Source organism: Triticum aestivum, chromosome 4A (assembly GCF_018294505.1).
Source record: "Triticum aestivum cultivar Chinese Spring chromosome 4A, IWGSC CS RefSeq v2.1, whole genome shotgun sequence".
NCBI classification, from domain to species: domain Eukaryota; kingdom Viridiplantae; phylum Streptophyta; class Magnoliopsida; order Poales; family Poaceae; genus Triticum; species Triticum aestivum.
In genome coordinates this window covers 320265917-320281109 of record NC_057803.1, presented here as the reverse complement: position 1 = coordinate 320281109, position 15193 = coordinate 320265917, and positions in this window count along the sequence as shown.

Sequence of the window (15193 nt, the reverse complement as noted above, 5' to 3'; positions counted from 1 at the left end):
TTCATAGTATTGAAGCCAAAAGATATAAGTTTAATAATGAGAGTGCAACTTATTTGTGGCACTGTCATTTAGGTCATATTGGTGTAAAGAGCATGAAGAAACTCCATGCTGATGGGCTTTTGGAATCACTTGATTATGAATCACTTGATGCTTGCGAACCATGCCTCATGGGCAAGATGACTAAGACTCCGTTCTCCGGAACAATGGAGCGAGCAACAAACTTATTGGAAATAATACATACTGATGTATGCGGCCCGATGAGTGTTGATGGTCGCGGCGGGTATCATTATTTTCTTACCTTCACAAATGATTTGAGCATATATGGGTATATCTACTTGATGAAACATAAGTTTGAAACATTTGAAAAGTTCAAAGAATTTCAGAGTGAAGTGGAAAATCATCGTAACAAGAAAATTAAGTTTTTACGATCTGATCATGGAGGTGAATATTTGAGTTATGAGTTTGGTCTTCATTTGAGACAATGTGGAATAGTTTCACAACTCATGCCACCTGGAACACCACAGCGTAATGGTGTGTCCGAACATCGTAACCGCACTTTATTAGATATGGTGCGATCTATGATGTCTCTCACTGATTTACCGCTATCGTTTTGGGGTTATGCTTTAGAGACGGATGCATTCACGTTAAATAGGGCACCATCAAAATCCATTAAGAAGACACCTTATGAACTGTGGTTTGGCAAGAAACCCATGTTGTCATTTCTTAAAGTTTGGGGCTGTGATGCTTATGTGAAAAGGCTTTAACCTGATAAGCTCGAACCCAAATCGGAGAAAAGTGTCTTCATAGGATACCCAAAGGAAACTGTTGGGTACACCTTCTATCATAGATCCGAAGGCAAGATATTTTTTGCTAAGAATGGATCCTTTCTAGAGAAGGAGTTTCTCTCGAAAGAAGTGAGTGGGAGGAAAGTAGAACTTGACGAGGTAATTGTACCTACTCCCTTATTGGAAAGTAGTTCATCACGGAAATCAGTTCCAGTGATTCCTACACCAATAAGTGAGGAAGCTAATGATGATGATCATGAAACTTCTAATCAAGTTACTACAGAACCTCGTAGGTCAACCAGAGTAAGATCCGCACCAGAGTGGTACGGTAATCCTGTTCTGGTGGTCATGTTACTTGACCATGACGAACCTACGAACTATAAGGAAGCGATTATGAGCCCAGATTTCACAAAATGGCTTGAGGCCATGAAATCTGAGATGGGATCCATGTATGAGAACAAACTATGTACTTTGGTTGACTTGCCCGATGATCGGCAGGCCATAAAGAATAAATGGATCTTCAAGAAGAAGACTGATGCTGACGGTAATATTACTGTCTACAAAGCTCGACTTGTTGCGAAAGGTTTTCGACAAGTTCAAGGAGTTGACTACGATGAGACCTTCTCATCCGTAGCGATGCTTAAGTCCGTCTGAATCATGTTAGCAATTGCCGCATTTTATGATTATGAAATTTGGCAAATGGATGTTAAAACTGCATTCCTTAATGGATATCTTAAAGAAGACTTGTATATGATGCAACCAGAAGGTTATGTCGATCCAAAAGGTGCTAACAAAGTAACATGTTCCAAAATTTATAAATAGTACTATCACAAACCAATCCGGTCCAGGCATGGTTTTTGTTCTACTTTGACAAGCAAAATAAACAAAGGTACTACCATGATCCCCAAATTTGTTGCTTGCCCTGGGCAAAATGATCCACTATAAAACATTTCCAATCAAATATGATCTAGTTCTTCATGTAATTGTTCATGTACACTGACTAAATGACAGGGACCAACACTGTAGAACTACTACAGAACCAACACTACAAGTAACAGATCCCATGGCTACAGAGTACACTGACTGAAAGTAGCAGAATCAATACTGAAACAATTGCAGACAACACTGACCAAGAACCAAAACAAGACCGGTGCTTGCATTGCAGCTGCGCTGGGACAGGGAGGAAGCCGACAAGAGTCTCACCTGCGAGATGATGACGTTGAGGACGGCGACCGGAATGGCGAGGTAGACGGTGGACGGGACCGCAGGTCAGCGAGCTCGACGGCGACCAAGACGACGAACAAGAGGCGGGAGGAACGCCGGCGGCAGCAGACCAGCAGAGATGTTCAGGGGCAGCCGGCGGCGGCGGCAGGTCAACAGAGAAGGTCGGGGGCGGCCGGTAGAGAAGGTCGGGGGAGGCCGAGGGCGGCAGAGATGGCCGGCGGCGGCAGAAATCATCGGGAGCGGCCTACAGAGATCATGGGGGCAGCGGCAGAGATGGACTAGGGCAGCGCAATCAGACGGCTGGGTTGACCCGTCTGGTCCATCGGGTCACATGGTGCCGGCTCCGCTGACCCGTTTTATGTTTCGAGGCCAACCCACCTGGCCCATTGGCCCCGAGATTTCGGGCCGGGTCAGTGACCCAGCGGGCCGACCCGACCCATTCCCATCTTGAGCTAGGAGGTTGTTTAACATAAACTTCCTCCTCAATTTCACCATTTAGAAAAGCACTTTTCATGTCCATTTGGTATAATATAATATCATGATGATTGGCATAAGCAAGTAAGATGCGTATGGACTCAAGTCTAGCAACGGGGGCATATGTCTCACCATAGTCCATACCTTCAACTTGAGTGTAGCCTTGGGCGACGAGATGGGCCTTTTTGCATACAACTTGTCCATCTTCATATTGCTTATTCTGAAACACCCATTTGGTTCCAACGACATTTTGGTTGTTGTCCGGCTTTTCTACCAATGTCCACACTTGGTTCCTCTCGAAGTTTTTAGCTCTTCGTGCATGGCATTCACCCAATCCGGATCATCAAGAGCTTATTTAACCTTCATAGGTTCAATACTAGAGATGAATTAATAATGTTCACAAAAATTAGCCAAATGAGTTTTAGAGCGAGTAATTCTCCTGGTTTGAATATCATCAAAGATTTGTTCGACGGGATGGTCTCTTGAAACTCTTGCTCTAACTCGTGAGAGCTATTGTTTGGGTCGGGGTGGAACATCCTCTTCATCATCTTGTTCTTCCTCTTAGCCTTCTTCATTCTTGGTGATGTTGTTCTCTTGTGGAGGTGGAGAAGGAGGTTGATGAGGTTCATCTTGGTGTACTTCCACGTTTTCCTCATCTTGGCGTGTCCCACTTGTGGATGCCACCATTGTCGGTGTAAAAACCGGCGGATCTTGGGTAGGGGGTCCCGAACTATGCATCTAGGGTCGATGGTAACAAGAGATAGGGGACACGATGTTTACCTAGATTCGGGCCCTCTCTATGGAGGTAATACCCTACTTCCTGCTCGATTGATCTTGATGAATACGAGTATTACAAGAGTTGATCTACCACGAGATCATAATGGCTAAACCCTATAAGTCTAGCCCATGAATATGGTAATGAGTATATATGTTGTCCTTTCCGGACTATCCCTTCGGTTTATATAGACACCAAGGGGATTTAGGGTTTACATGGAGTCGGGTACATAAGAAGGAATCTTCGGTCGCCAAGCTTGCCTTCCACGCCAAGTAGAGTCCAGTCTGGACATGGTGCAATCTTCGATCTTCATGTCTTCACAGCCCATTAGTCCGGCCCATGGATAACAGGCCAGACGCCCGAGGATGTCACGCCCTCGATGCGGCTATATCTCCCACGTGTCGAAGCACGACTTAGAGGCATAACCACATTGAAAGCAATGTCGCAAGTGAGGTATTTTTCACACAACCCATGTAATACATAAGGGAAAGATATACATAGTTGGCTTAGAATCGCCACTTCACACAAATACATGAATAAAGCATTACATCAACCAGGTACAATCAAGGTCCGACTACGCAACCAAAATAAAAGAAGACTACCCCAAAAGCTACACAGATCCCCGATCGACCCCAACTGGGCTCCACTACTGATCAACTAGAAAAGAAACAACACAAAGGACAAGATCTTCGTCGAGCTCCTCCTTGAGCTTGGTTGCGTCATCTGCACGGTTCAACGGCACCTGCAAGCTGGTTTTGGAAGTATCTGTGAGTCATGGGGACTCAGCAATCTCACACCCTCGCGATCAAAACTATTTAAGCTTATGGGTAAAGGTAAAGGTATGAGGTGGAGCTGCAGCAAGCGACTAGCATATATGGTGGCTAAACATATGCAAATGAGAGCGAGAAGAGAAGGCAAGGCACGGTCGATAAAACTATGATCAAGAAGTGAACCTAGAACAACCTACGTCAAGCATACCTTCAACACCGTATTCACTTCCCGGACTCCGCCGAGAAGAGACCATCACGGTTACACACGTGGTTGATGTATTTTAATTAAGATCAACTTCAGGTTTTCTACAACCGGACGACATTAACAAATTCCCATCTGCCCATAACCGCGGGCACAGCTTTCGAAAGTTCATAACCCTGCAGGGGTGTCCCAACTTAGCCCATCACAAGCTCTCACGGTCAACGAAGGATAATCCTTCTAGCGGGAAGCCCTGATCAGGCTCGGAATCCCGGTTACAAGACATCCTCGACAATGGTAAAACAAGTCCAGCAAGACCGCCCGATGCGCCGACATCCTGATGGGAGCTGCACATATCTCATTCTCAGGGCAACACCGGATGAACACTACGTACAGCTAAAACCAGCCCTCAAGTTTCCTCGAGGTGGCGCTGCAAGTGGCTCTGTTTCGGACCAACACTTAGACAAGCACTAGCCCAGGGGGGTTAAAATAAAGATGACCCTTGGGCTGGCCTAACCCAAGGGAAAAAGAGGCTAGGTGGCGAATGGTAAAACCAAGGTTGGGCCTTGCTGGAGGAGTTTTATTCAAAGCGAACTGTCAAGGGGTTCCCATTATAACCCAACCGCGTAAGGAATGCAAAATCCGGGAACATAACACCGATATGACGGAAACTAGGGCGGCAAGAGTGGAACAAACACCAGGCATAAGGCCGAGCCTTCCACCCTTTACCAATTATATAGATGCATTAATTAAATAAGAGATATTGTGATATCCCAACAAAATACCCATGTTCCAACATGGAACAAGCTCCAATCTTCAGCTGCAACTAACAACGCTATAAGAGGGGCTGAGCAAAGCGGTAACATAGCCAAACAACGGTTTGCTAGGACAATATGTGTGAAAGGCTTGGTTCAACAATATGGGAGGCATGATAAGCAAGTAGTAGGTATCGCAGCATAGGCATAGCAAAAGAGCGAGCAACTAGCAAGCAAAGATAGAAGTGATTTCGAGGGTATGGTCATCTTGCCTGAGATCACGCAAGGAAGAAGAACGAGTCCATGAAGAAGACAAACGGACGTAGTCGAACGGGTCCTCACAAACGCAACATTACCGGAACCAACCCGAAGAAGCAACACCGGAAAGAAGCACACAACATAGTAAACAACCAACACATGAACATGGTGTGATATGCAGGATGCGGTATGCGATGCATATGCATGATTGCAAAGGAATGATTGATCCTGGCCTCAACTTGGAAATCCAAGAGTGCCACTGGAAAGGTTAGGTGATTTCGGTTGAAATCGATATAAAGATCACCGGAATCGGATGCACAGTTTGGAAATGGCAAGCAAAACAAATATGGCACCGGTCTGCGATAATCAGCAAGTAGCCATCTAAATGCAACAAGTTAAACATGTTACAGCACTCAAACATGGCAACAAAATACATGGCAGGGATCCACTCATGAATCTTAACAAAAGATGAACACTGAGCTATGGCTAATTCATCCATTAACAGGTTCAAACAAGCATGGCAAAAGTGCAAATGATAACAGGATTCAGACTTAGTGAAATTAACACAAGTCTGGAATTTATCATCAGGAAGCACACTTTAGGGCATGAAAACTACATGCTACAGGAACATAACATGGCATAGAAAGGCATGTCATGAAGCTACTCAAAGCACTTAACAAAAGTCCCTTAGTGACCTTGAGCAAAAAGGGATCATAAAATACAATTGCAAGCATGTGAACATGACAAAAACATAAACAGATCTCAGACTTGGTGAAAAAACTAGAGCATGCAAATCAGTTAACGAGTAGGCATGTTTACGAGCTCGATGCACTCACTACAGAGCATGGCATGACAAACTAAGCATACACCCATCAAGAACATAGGAGCTAGACATGGCAAGAACAACAACATAGCATGCACGGATCACTAGCAACATCCTCGGCAAAATCGCTAATCATGTCAACAATCTGCCAGGATTCATGAAATAGCAAAAGTAGAGCTCGATTGACTCAAGCTAGGGTGCTCCATAAATGCAAACAAAGACATGGATGGATAGAGCACCACAATGTTAATAAAACATCCTCACTGATCATCCTCGAAAGAGGCACGGATCACTAGGAAACAACATGAACATATGGCATAACAACAAAACAGAACAAGGACGTGAAATTCTAAGTCCCTGAAATCAGCATTACCGATTACGCTACTTTGCATGCTTGTTCTAGTCACCACAAATATCACAAAAATACATGGCAAGCACATCTGTAAAGATGGCATGGCATATAACAAAACACATGTACATCTCAGGATCATAGCATGCACACATTAATCATGGCAAAAATGGGAAAATGCCAGTTGCTGAAACAGATTTGACAAATTCACTACATAGCCCTCTTCCAACAGCATTTCGGGCATCAAGATGAGCTCAAATGAAAATGATGCAATGAGATGAAATGATGTACTCGTCGAGGCGAACATTTTAATATGCTACACGCACGAAACGGAGCTACGAGTGCAGAGTTACGATGCGATACAAATGGGCATATGAATCTGGAAATTTCAGGGACTTGGTGAAATTTTACCTCCGCGAAAAGTCAACGGGATGGAGGAAGAGATCCAGGATGGAGGGAACCGGGACACGGTGGGGCGCGTTTGGTTTGGCGCGCCGGTGGATCTCATCCAGGCGGGGGTGCCGGGGCAGATCTGGCGAAGCTCGCCTCTCCAGTGACGAGCACGAGGGCGGCGGCGCCATTACCGGCGTGGGAGCAGGGCGGCGCTCTCCGGCGAAGTTGGCCGCGGTTGGATCCGTGTAGCGACAAGACGGCGGCGAACATATGTGGTGGCGGCACTACGGGATCCAGGCGGTGTGAGAGATGCCGGTGCGGGCGGCCGGTGGCGCACGCCGGAGCGGCGACAGCGCAGAGGGAGGACGGCGGCGGCGGCCATGCAGGGAGTCGGGGAGGCACGGGTGCGGGACGCCTACGGCTCGCGGCGGCGGCGGCCAGGCCAGGCGGGCCGGATCTGGGCCCGTAGGGCCTGGCGCGGTGGAGGGGAGCCGGGGTGGCGATGTGGCGGCGCATCATTGGAGGAGCGAGGCGGCGATGCTGATGTGTCGCGACGTGATTCGTCGGAGTGAGGTGGCTGGAGGCGGTGGACACGTCCGGTCCGGGACGGACATGTCCGGCGGCGTGCGGGGGGGATTTTTAGGGTTTCAACTGCGCGAGAAATCCGGGAGGCACACATATATATAGGTAGAGGGATCTAGGAGAGTCCAAATGAGGTGCGGTTTTCGGCCACGCGATCGTGATCGAACGACCGAGATGATGGAGAGGTCTTAGGTGGGTTTTGGGCCAAATTGGAAGGGTGTTGGTCTGCAACACACACGAGGCTTTTTCAATCCCTCAGTTAACCGTTGGAGTATCGAACGAAGTCCAAATGGCACGAAACTTGACAGGCGGTCTACCGGTAGTAAACCAAGGCCGCATGACAAGTCTCGGTCCAATCCGAAAACGTTTAACGCCCACACACGAAAAGAGGTAAAAGGGGACACCGGGTGACATACGAGTGCCGGATTGCAAAACGGACAACGGGGAAAATGCTCAGATGCATGAGACGAACATGTATGCAAATGAAATGCACATGATGACATGATATGCAATGCATGACACGCAAGCAATGACAACATAACAACAGCGAATAACTGGAGGACACCTGGCACATCGGTCTCGGGGCGTTACAACACTCCACCACTACGAGAGGATCTCGTCCCGAGATCTTGGATGACACCGGGGGAAGAACGGAAAAGAAAGAGAAGAGGTAAAACTAAGTTGCTTCTTTGACAAATGAGTGAGACCAAAGAACCTTGCAAAGGTTGAACAAATGAAAGAAAGAAAGCAATGGAGATGAACAAAGTTGAAAGCACACAGGAAAGAAAGAGGAATAAGAAAGAACCAATTCGGTAGCATTTCGGTTGAAAAGAGATGAAAGACTTGATAAAATGAGAGAGCTTGAGCAAAAGGGACACAACACTCCAGTTAAATGGATAAACCAAGAAAAGAACAGGATCTTGACAAGAACAAGAAGAAGGTTTGAAGAGAGCCGCAACACAATGCCTCCGGAACAAAAGTAAGAATGGAATGAACGAAGGGAAAAAACAAGAGCACGCTTACAACAATGCTAGAACTGAGTTGTTGGAAAAACCAACAACAAAAAGAATAGGATTGATATGATCTTATGGAATACATCTCAAATTATGAGGTGACAACCTGCCACTCATGGGAAAAGAATTGGATTGATAAGAACAAGGAGGCGAGAAAATTATTTCATCGGGAGGATAAATGAAGAACTTGGATCATTGATAAACACCATAAGAGCGACAATCCTTAAAGGAAAGCTTTAGGTGAAATATAACCCAAGATAATTCCAACAAATAGGTTGATGGATTTAAAATACCTCATTCTTAACAATATGTGAATCATGAAACATGAGCTCAAATTATCAAGAATGACATAATACCACCTCCAATGATACGGTAGAAAGAATTGCACTCCGGATTGCAAGATGAAGAATGCTTGAGCTCCTTAGAAAAGAACCTCAATGAACACTTCGAGAAGGAATATAAATCCTTGATGAACCATCATGTAGAACCTTCATGAAGAACTCCGGTTAAAAGAATGATCACAAAGAAGTGAAGGATGAAAAGAATAAGGTTGAAGCCTTGAAATGATTAGATGAAGCTTGGGATGAGATAAAAGAGAGATCTTGAAACTCCGGGAAAATAAAAAGATGAACACAATTGGAATCAAGAAGTTGATACACCTCTGGAATAAGGAATTAATCGCTTGGATGAACAAGAATAAGAATTACGTTATGCGTATCCTTCACCAATTTAAATTGATGACAATCAACGTATTTGTCATACTACTTATTCTCATAGAAAGGATTAAGATAGATATAGCGAAAACTTGGGAAAACCTTCAACGAACCACCGGTACAATTGAATGAACAAAGATAACATAAAGAAACACCAGGAAGAATTAGCAAATGAACGAAGATACATGAGAGAGTTTAGATACAAAAGAACGAAGAGATCATGAACTGATTAGAGGATATTTGAATGATGCACCGGTAAGATTTAGAGAAAGAGAGCTGAAAGCTGAGAATGAATACTTCTGAGGTGGTGGCCTTCGGAGAAACAAACTGAAAAGACTCTTGAATTGCTCCGGATGGATGAAAAGAATTCTCACAATCGAAAACAATTATGAGAGGATGGCATCAAGCTAGAGCCACGAATCTTTGAGAGAACGCATAAGATATGGAGGAAAAATTCTTCTTCGGTCTTCAAATGTTGAGAATGATGACGAGAAACACCACCATGAAGTACTGAGGCACTCCGAAATGAAGAATGGAAAGGTTGAGCCAACGATGAAAGAATTTGAAAGATCAAGGAGAAAGGCATTTGACTGATGATAACTCATTCTTACGTCAAACTTGGAAAAGAATTTGAGAGTAATGCCCGGAAAATAAGAAGAGTCAGGTAAGATCCTGGGAAAAGACCTGTGGGTTAGGGCCCAATCAAAAGAAACACCGTTGAAATGATTACTTGAAAAGAAAGATTGCACCAGTTGAATTAAATGGCTAGAGTGAGATAACAACCTCGAAATAGATTGAACTGATCTTGAATGAAAAGACAGGCCTTTGAGATATCTTGAGCACTCCGGGACAACAGAATAGCGAGAGGTGAACGATTAAGAATAGCACCGGCATGAGAAAGCATTGAAATACGGAAAAGAATATGATCAACACCAAAAGCTTGAATTGGTTCCACCGGAGAAGAAAAAAGAATGAATAATGGTGAAATAGAAACTCCGTTAAAATCTTCATGAGCATCACCGGGTAAGAACATTGATTGAAAAGAAAGAAGAGGCTTCACATGAATAAGATGGATAGCTGATTAAGAAATCTTAGTCCTTGAAGAAAAAGGGTGGGTGGGCGGGAAAAACAAAGGCAACTTGGAGACGGATGAAACAAACACTGTTGAGAAAACCGAGAGGTGATCTTGTGATGTTAAAATGATCAGATCCACTTGAAGAGAAGCTCACCGGTCGAAAAGGATTAACATGACAATCTCGATTATCATGAAGGATTAGTATCCACATAGAAATATGAGAACACTGCTTAGGAAAGAGATGGAATCCACATTTGTATCTGAAGCAACTCGAATACCACAGCTCAAAACAAAACAAAGGATTGGCTTGCGGAATAAGCCGGAACAAACATATGATAGAGATTTCGTCCGAAGTTTTCGTGGTGGGGCCTACACGGGCTCGATCGTACAGCACCATCATGTACAAGGTAGTGCACAGGACATACGAAGCGTCCCCGAGTCGGCATAGCCAAGGACTCTTTAAGACACAACGAGACCACTGTAAAACCAACCGTGGATAGGCGGACCACTAGACGTCGAACCCCAATTTCATATCATACATCTGTCGAAAAGATATCCTAAGAGCTACTTGAATTCCCACTTATAAACTCCCGAAATTTTTTGGTTATGCAATCAGATGTTGGGGATACAGGGGAAGCATAATATCTCACTCAAACTAACAAATCCTACATCCAGCTGTATCCATACTTCAACACATAACCCAGAAACCTTCGGAAATTGTCTACCTCAACCTTCAAAAAGCATCCGTTATACGAGTTATGGCAATACTCCCGAACTCCCGCCCCAGTACTGGGTGGCGTCGAGGTTATCTCACCAACAACTGCATAAAAGAGATTTTCGATGTCGGCGAAACTAAACTCAGGTATTCTAGAACTGCAACGATAAAATTGTGATGACAACACCTCGGAGCTCAACTCCCCGGGACACTGCCACAACCCCTAAATGTCAGGAGGCACCAAGAACAATGTTCTCGTCACAAAACCATCGGAACGATTCCAAGATACCCGCGTGATCCTAAATTTTTTTTACTGAAATTTGAGAAGAGAAGAGTCAAAACTCTACGTCAGGATGCCTCACCAGAGCGACAAAGGGACTGAGAAGTAAAAAGAAGTCCTAACTCTCTGATATATATAATTCCTAAATGACTCAAAACATTTTTCTAGACTCAACAACGCCAGCTATTCGATCAAGCAGGGGGCTCCTAAGGTCGGGGAAGGCTCTGATTACCAACTTGTCACGCCCTCGATGCGGCTATATCTCCCACATGTCGAAGCACGACTTAGAGGCATAACCGCATTGAAAGCAATGTCGCAAGTGAGGTAATCTTCACACAACCCATGTAATACATAAGGGAAAGAGATACATAGTTGGCTTACAATCGCCACTTCACACAAATACATGAATAAAGCATTACATCAACCAGATATAATCAAGGTCTGACTACGGAACCAAAATAAAAGAAGACTACCCCAAAAGCTACACAGATCCCCGATCGACCCCAACTGGGCTCCACTACTGATCAACTAGAAAAGAAACAACACAAAGGACAAGATCTTCGTCGAGGACCTCCTTGAGCTTGGTTGCGTCATCTGCACGGTTCAACGGCACCTGCAAGCTAGTTTTGGAAGTATCTGTGAGTCACGGGGACTCAGCAATCTCACACCCTCGCGATCAAAACTATTTAAGCTTATGGGTAAAGGTAAAGGTATGAGGTGGAGCTGCAGCAAGCGACTAGCATATATGGTGGCTAAACATACGCAAATGAGAGCGAGAAGAGAAGGCAAGGCACGGTCGATAAAACTATGATCAAGAGGTGATCCTAGAATAACCTACGTCAAGCATAACTCCAACACCGTGTTCACTTCCCTGACTCCGCCGAGAAGAGACCATCACGGTTACACACGCGGTTGATGTATTTTAATTAAGATCAACTTCAGGTTTTCTACAACCGGACATTAACAAATTCCCATCTGCCCATAACCGCGGGCACGGCTTTCGAAAGTTCATAACCCTGCAGGGGTGTCCCCACTTAGCCCATCACAAGCTCTCACGGTCAACGAAGGATATTCCTTCTAGCGGGAAGCCCCGATCAGGCTCGGAATACCGGTTATAAGACATCCTCGACAATGGTAAAACAAGTCCAGCAAGACCGCCCGATGCGCTGACATCTTGATGGGAGCTGCACATATCTCGTTCTCAGGGCAACATCGGATGAACACTACGTACAGCTAAAACCAGCCCTCAAGTTTCCTCGAGGTGGCGCCGCAAGTGGCTCTGTTTCGGACCAACACCTAGACAAGCACTAGCCCGGGGGGGTTAAAATAAAGATGACCCTTGGGCTGGCCTAACCCAAGGGAAAAAGAGGCTAGGTGGCAAATGGTAAAACCAAGGTTGGGCGTTGCTGGAGGAGTTTTATTCAAAGTGAACTGTCATGGGGTTCCAATTATAACCCAACCGTGTAAGGAACGCAAAATCCGGGAACATAACACCGATATGACGGAAACTAGGGCGGCAAGAGTGGAACAAAACACCAGGCATAAGGCCGAGCCTTCCACCCTTTACCAAGTATATAGATGCATTAATTAAATAAGAGATATTGTGATATCCCAACAAAATACCCATGTTCCAACATGGAACAAGCTCCAATCTTCAGCTGCAACTAACAACGCTATAAGAGGGGCTGAGCAAAGCGGTAACATAGCCAAACAACAGTTTGCTAGGACAAGGTGGGTGAGAGGCTTGGTTCAACAATATGGGAGGCATGATAAGCAAGTAGTAGGTATCGCAGCATAGGGATAGCAAAAGAGCGAGCAACTAGCAAGCAAAGATAGAAGTGATTTCGAGGGTATGGTCAACTTGCCTGAGATCCTGCAAGGAAGAAGAACGAGTCCATGAAGAAGACAAATGGACATAGTCGAACGGGTCCTCACAAACGCGACGTTACCAGAACCAACCCGAAGAAGCAACACCGGAAAGAAGCACACAACATAGTAAACAACCAACACATGAACATGGTATGATATGCGGGATGCGGTATGCGATGCATATGCATGATTGCAAAGGAATGATTGATCCTGGCCTCAACTTAGAAATACAAGAGTGCCACTGGAAAGGTGAGGTGATTTCGGTTGAAATCGATATAAAGATCACCAGAATCGGATGCACGGTTTGGAATGGCAAGCAAAACAAATATGGCACCAGTCTGCGATAATCAGCAATTAGCCATCTAAATGCAACAAGTTAAATATGCTACAACACTCAAACATGGCAACAAAATACATGGCAGGGATCCACTCATGAAGCTTAACAAAAGATGAACACTGAGCTACGGCTAATTCATCCATTAACAGGTTCAAACAAGCATGGCAAAAGTGCAAATGATAAGAGGATTCAGACTTAGTGGAATTAACATAAGTCTGGAATTTATCATCAGGAAGCACACTTTAGGGCATGAAAACTACATGCTACAGGAACATAACATGGCGTAGCAAGGCATGGCATGAAGCTACTCAAAGCACTTAACAAAAGTCCCTTAGTGACCTTGAGCCAAAAGGGATCAGAAAATACAATTGCAAGCATGTGAACATGGCAAAAACATAAACAGATATCAGACTTTGTGAAAAAACTGGAGCATGCAAATCAGTTAATGAGTAGGCATGTTTACGAGCTCGATGCACTCACTACAGAGCATGGCATGACAAACTAAGCATACACCCATCAAGAATACATGGCATAGGAGATAGACATGACAAGAACAACAACATAGTATGCACGGATCAATAGCAACATCCTCGGCAAAATCGCTAATCATGTCAACAATCTGCTAGGATTCACGAAATAGCAAAAGTAGAGCTTGATTGACTCGAGCTAGGGTGCTACATAAATGCAAACAAAGACATGGAATGATAGAGCACCACAATGTTAACAAAACATCCTCACTGATCATCCTCAAAAGAGGCACGGATCACTAGGAAACAACATGAACATATGGCATAACAACAAAACAGAACAAGGACTTAGTGAAATTCTATGTCCCTGAAATCAGCATTACCGATTACGCTACTTTGCATGCTTGTGCTAGTAACCACAAATATCACAAAAATACATGGCAAGCACCTCTGTAAAGATGGCATGGCATATAACAAAACACATGTAGAGCTCAGGATCATAGCATGCACACATTAATCATGGCAAAAATGGCAAAATGCCGTTTGCTGAAATAGATCTGACAAATTCACCACATAGCCCTCTTCCAACAGCATTTCGGGCATCAATATGAGCTCAAATGAAAATGATGCAATGAGATGAAATGGTGTACTCGTCGAGGCGAACATTTTGATATGCTACACGCACGAATCGGTGCTACGAGTACAGAGTTACGATGCGATGAAAATGGGCATATGAATCTGGAAATTTCGGGGACTGTGTGAAATTTTTACCTCCGGCGAAAAGTCAACGGACGGAGGAAGAGATTCCCGGGATGGGGGAACCGGGACACGGCAGGGCGCGTTTGGGTTGGGCGCGCCGGTGGATTTGATCCAGGCGGGGGTGCGGGGCGGATTCCGGCGAATGCCTCGCTCTCCAGCGATGAGCACGAGGGGGCAGCGCATTACCGGCGTGGGAGCAAGGGCGGCGCTCTCCGGCGAAGTTGGCCACGGCTGAATCCGTGTGGCGACAAAGACGGCGGCCGAACATTGTGGCGGCGGCAGCTGCGGGATCCATGCGGGCAAAGAGCTGGCGGGGCGGACGGTGGGCGCAACACAGCCGGGAGCGCGGTAGCGCAGAGGGAGGATGGCGGCGGCGGCCATGTGGGGAGTCTGGGAGGCGCGAGCGCGGGACGCCTACGGCTCGTGGCGGCGGCGGCCGGGCCAGGCAGGGCGGATCTGGGCCCGCAGGGCCAGGCGCGGTGGAGGGGAGCCGGGGTGGCGACGTGGCGGCGCATCATTGGAGGAGCGAGGCGGCGACGCTGATGTGTCGCGATGTGATTTGTCAGAGTGAGGTGGCT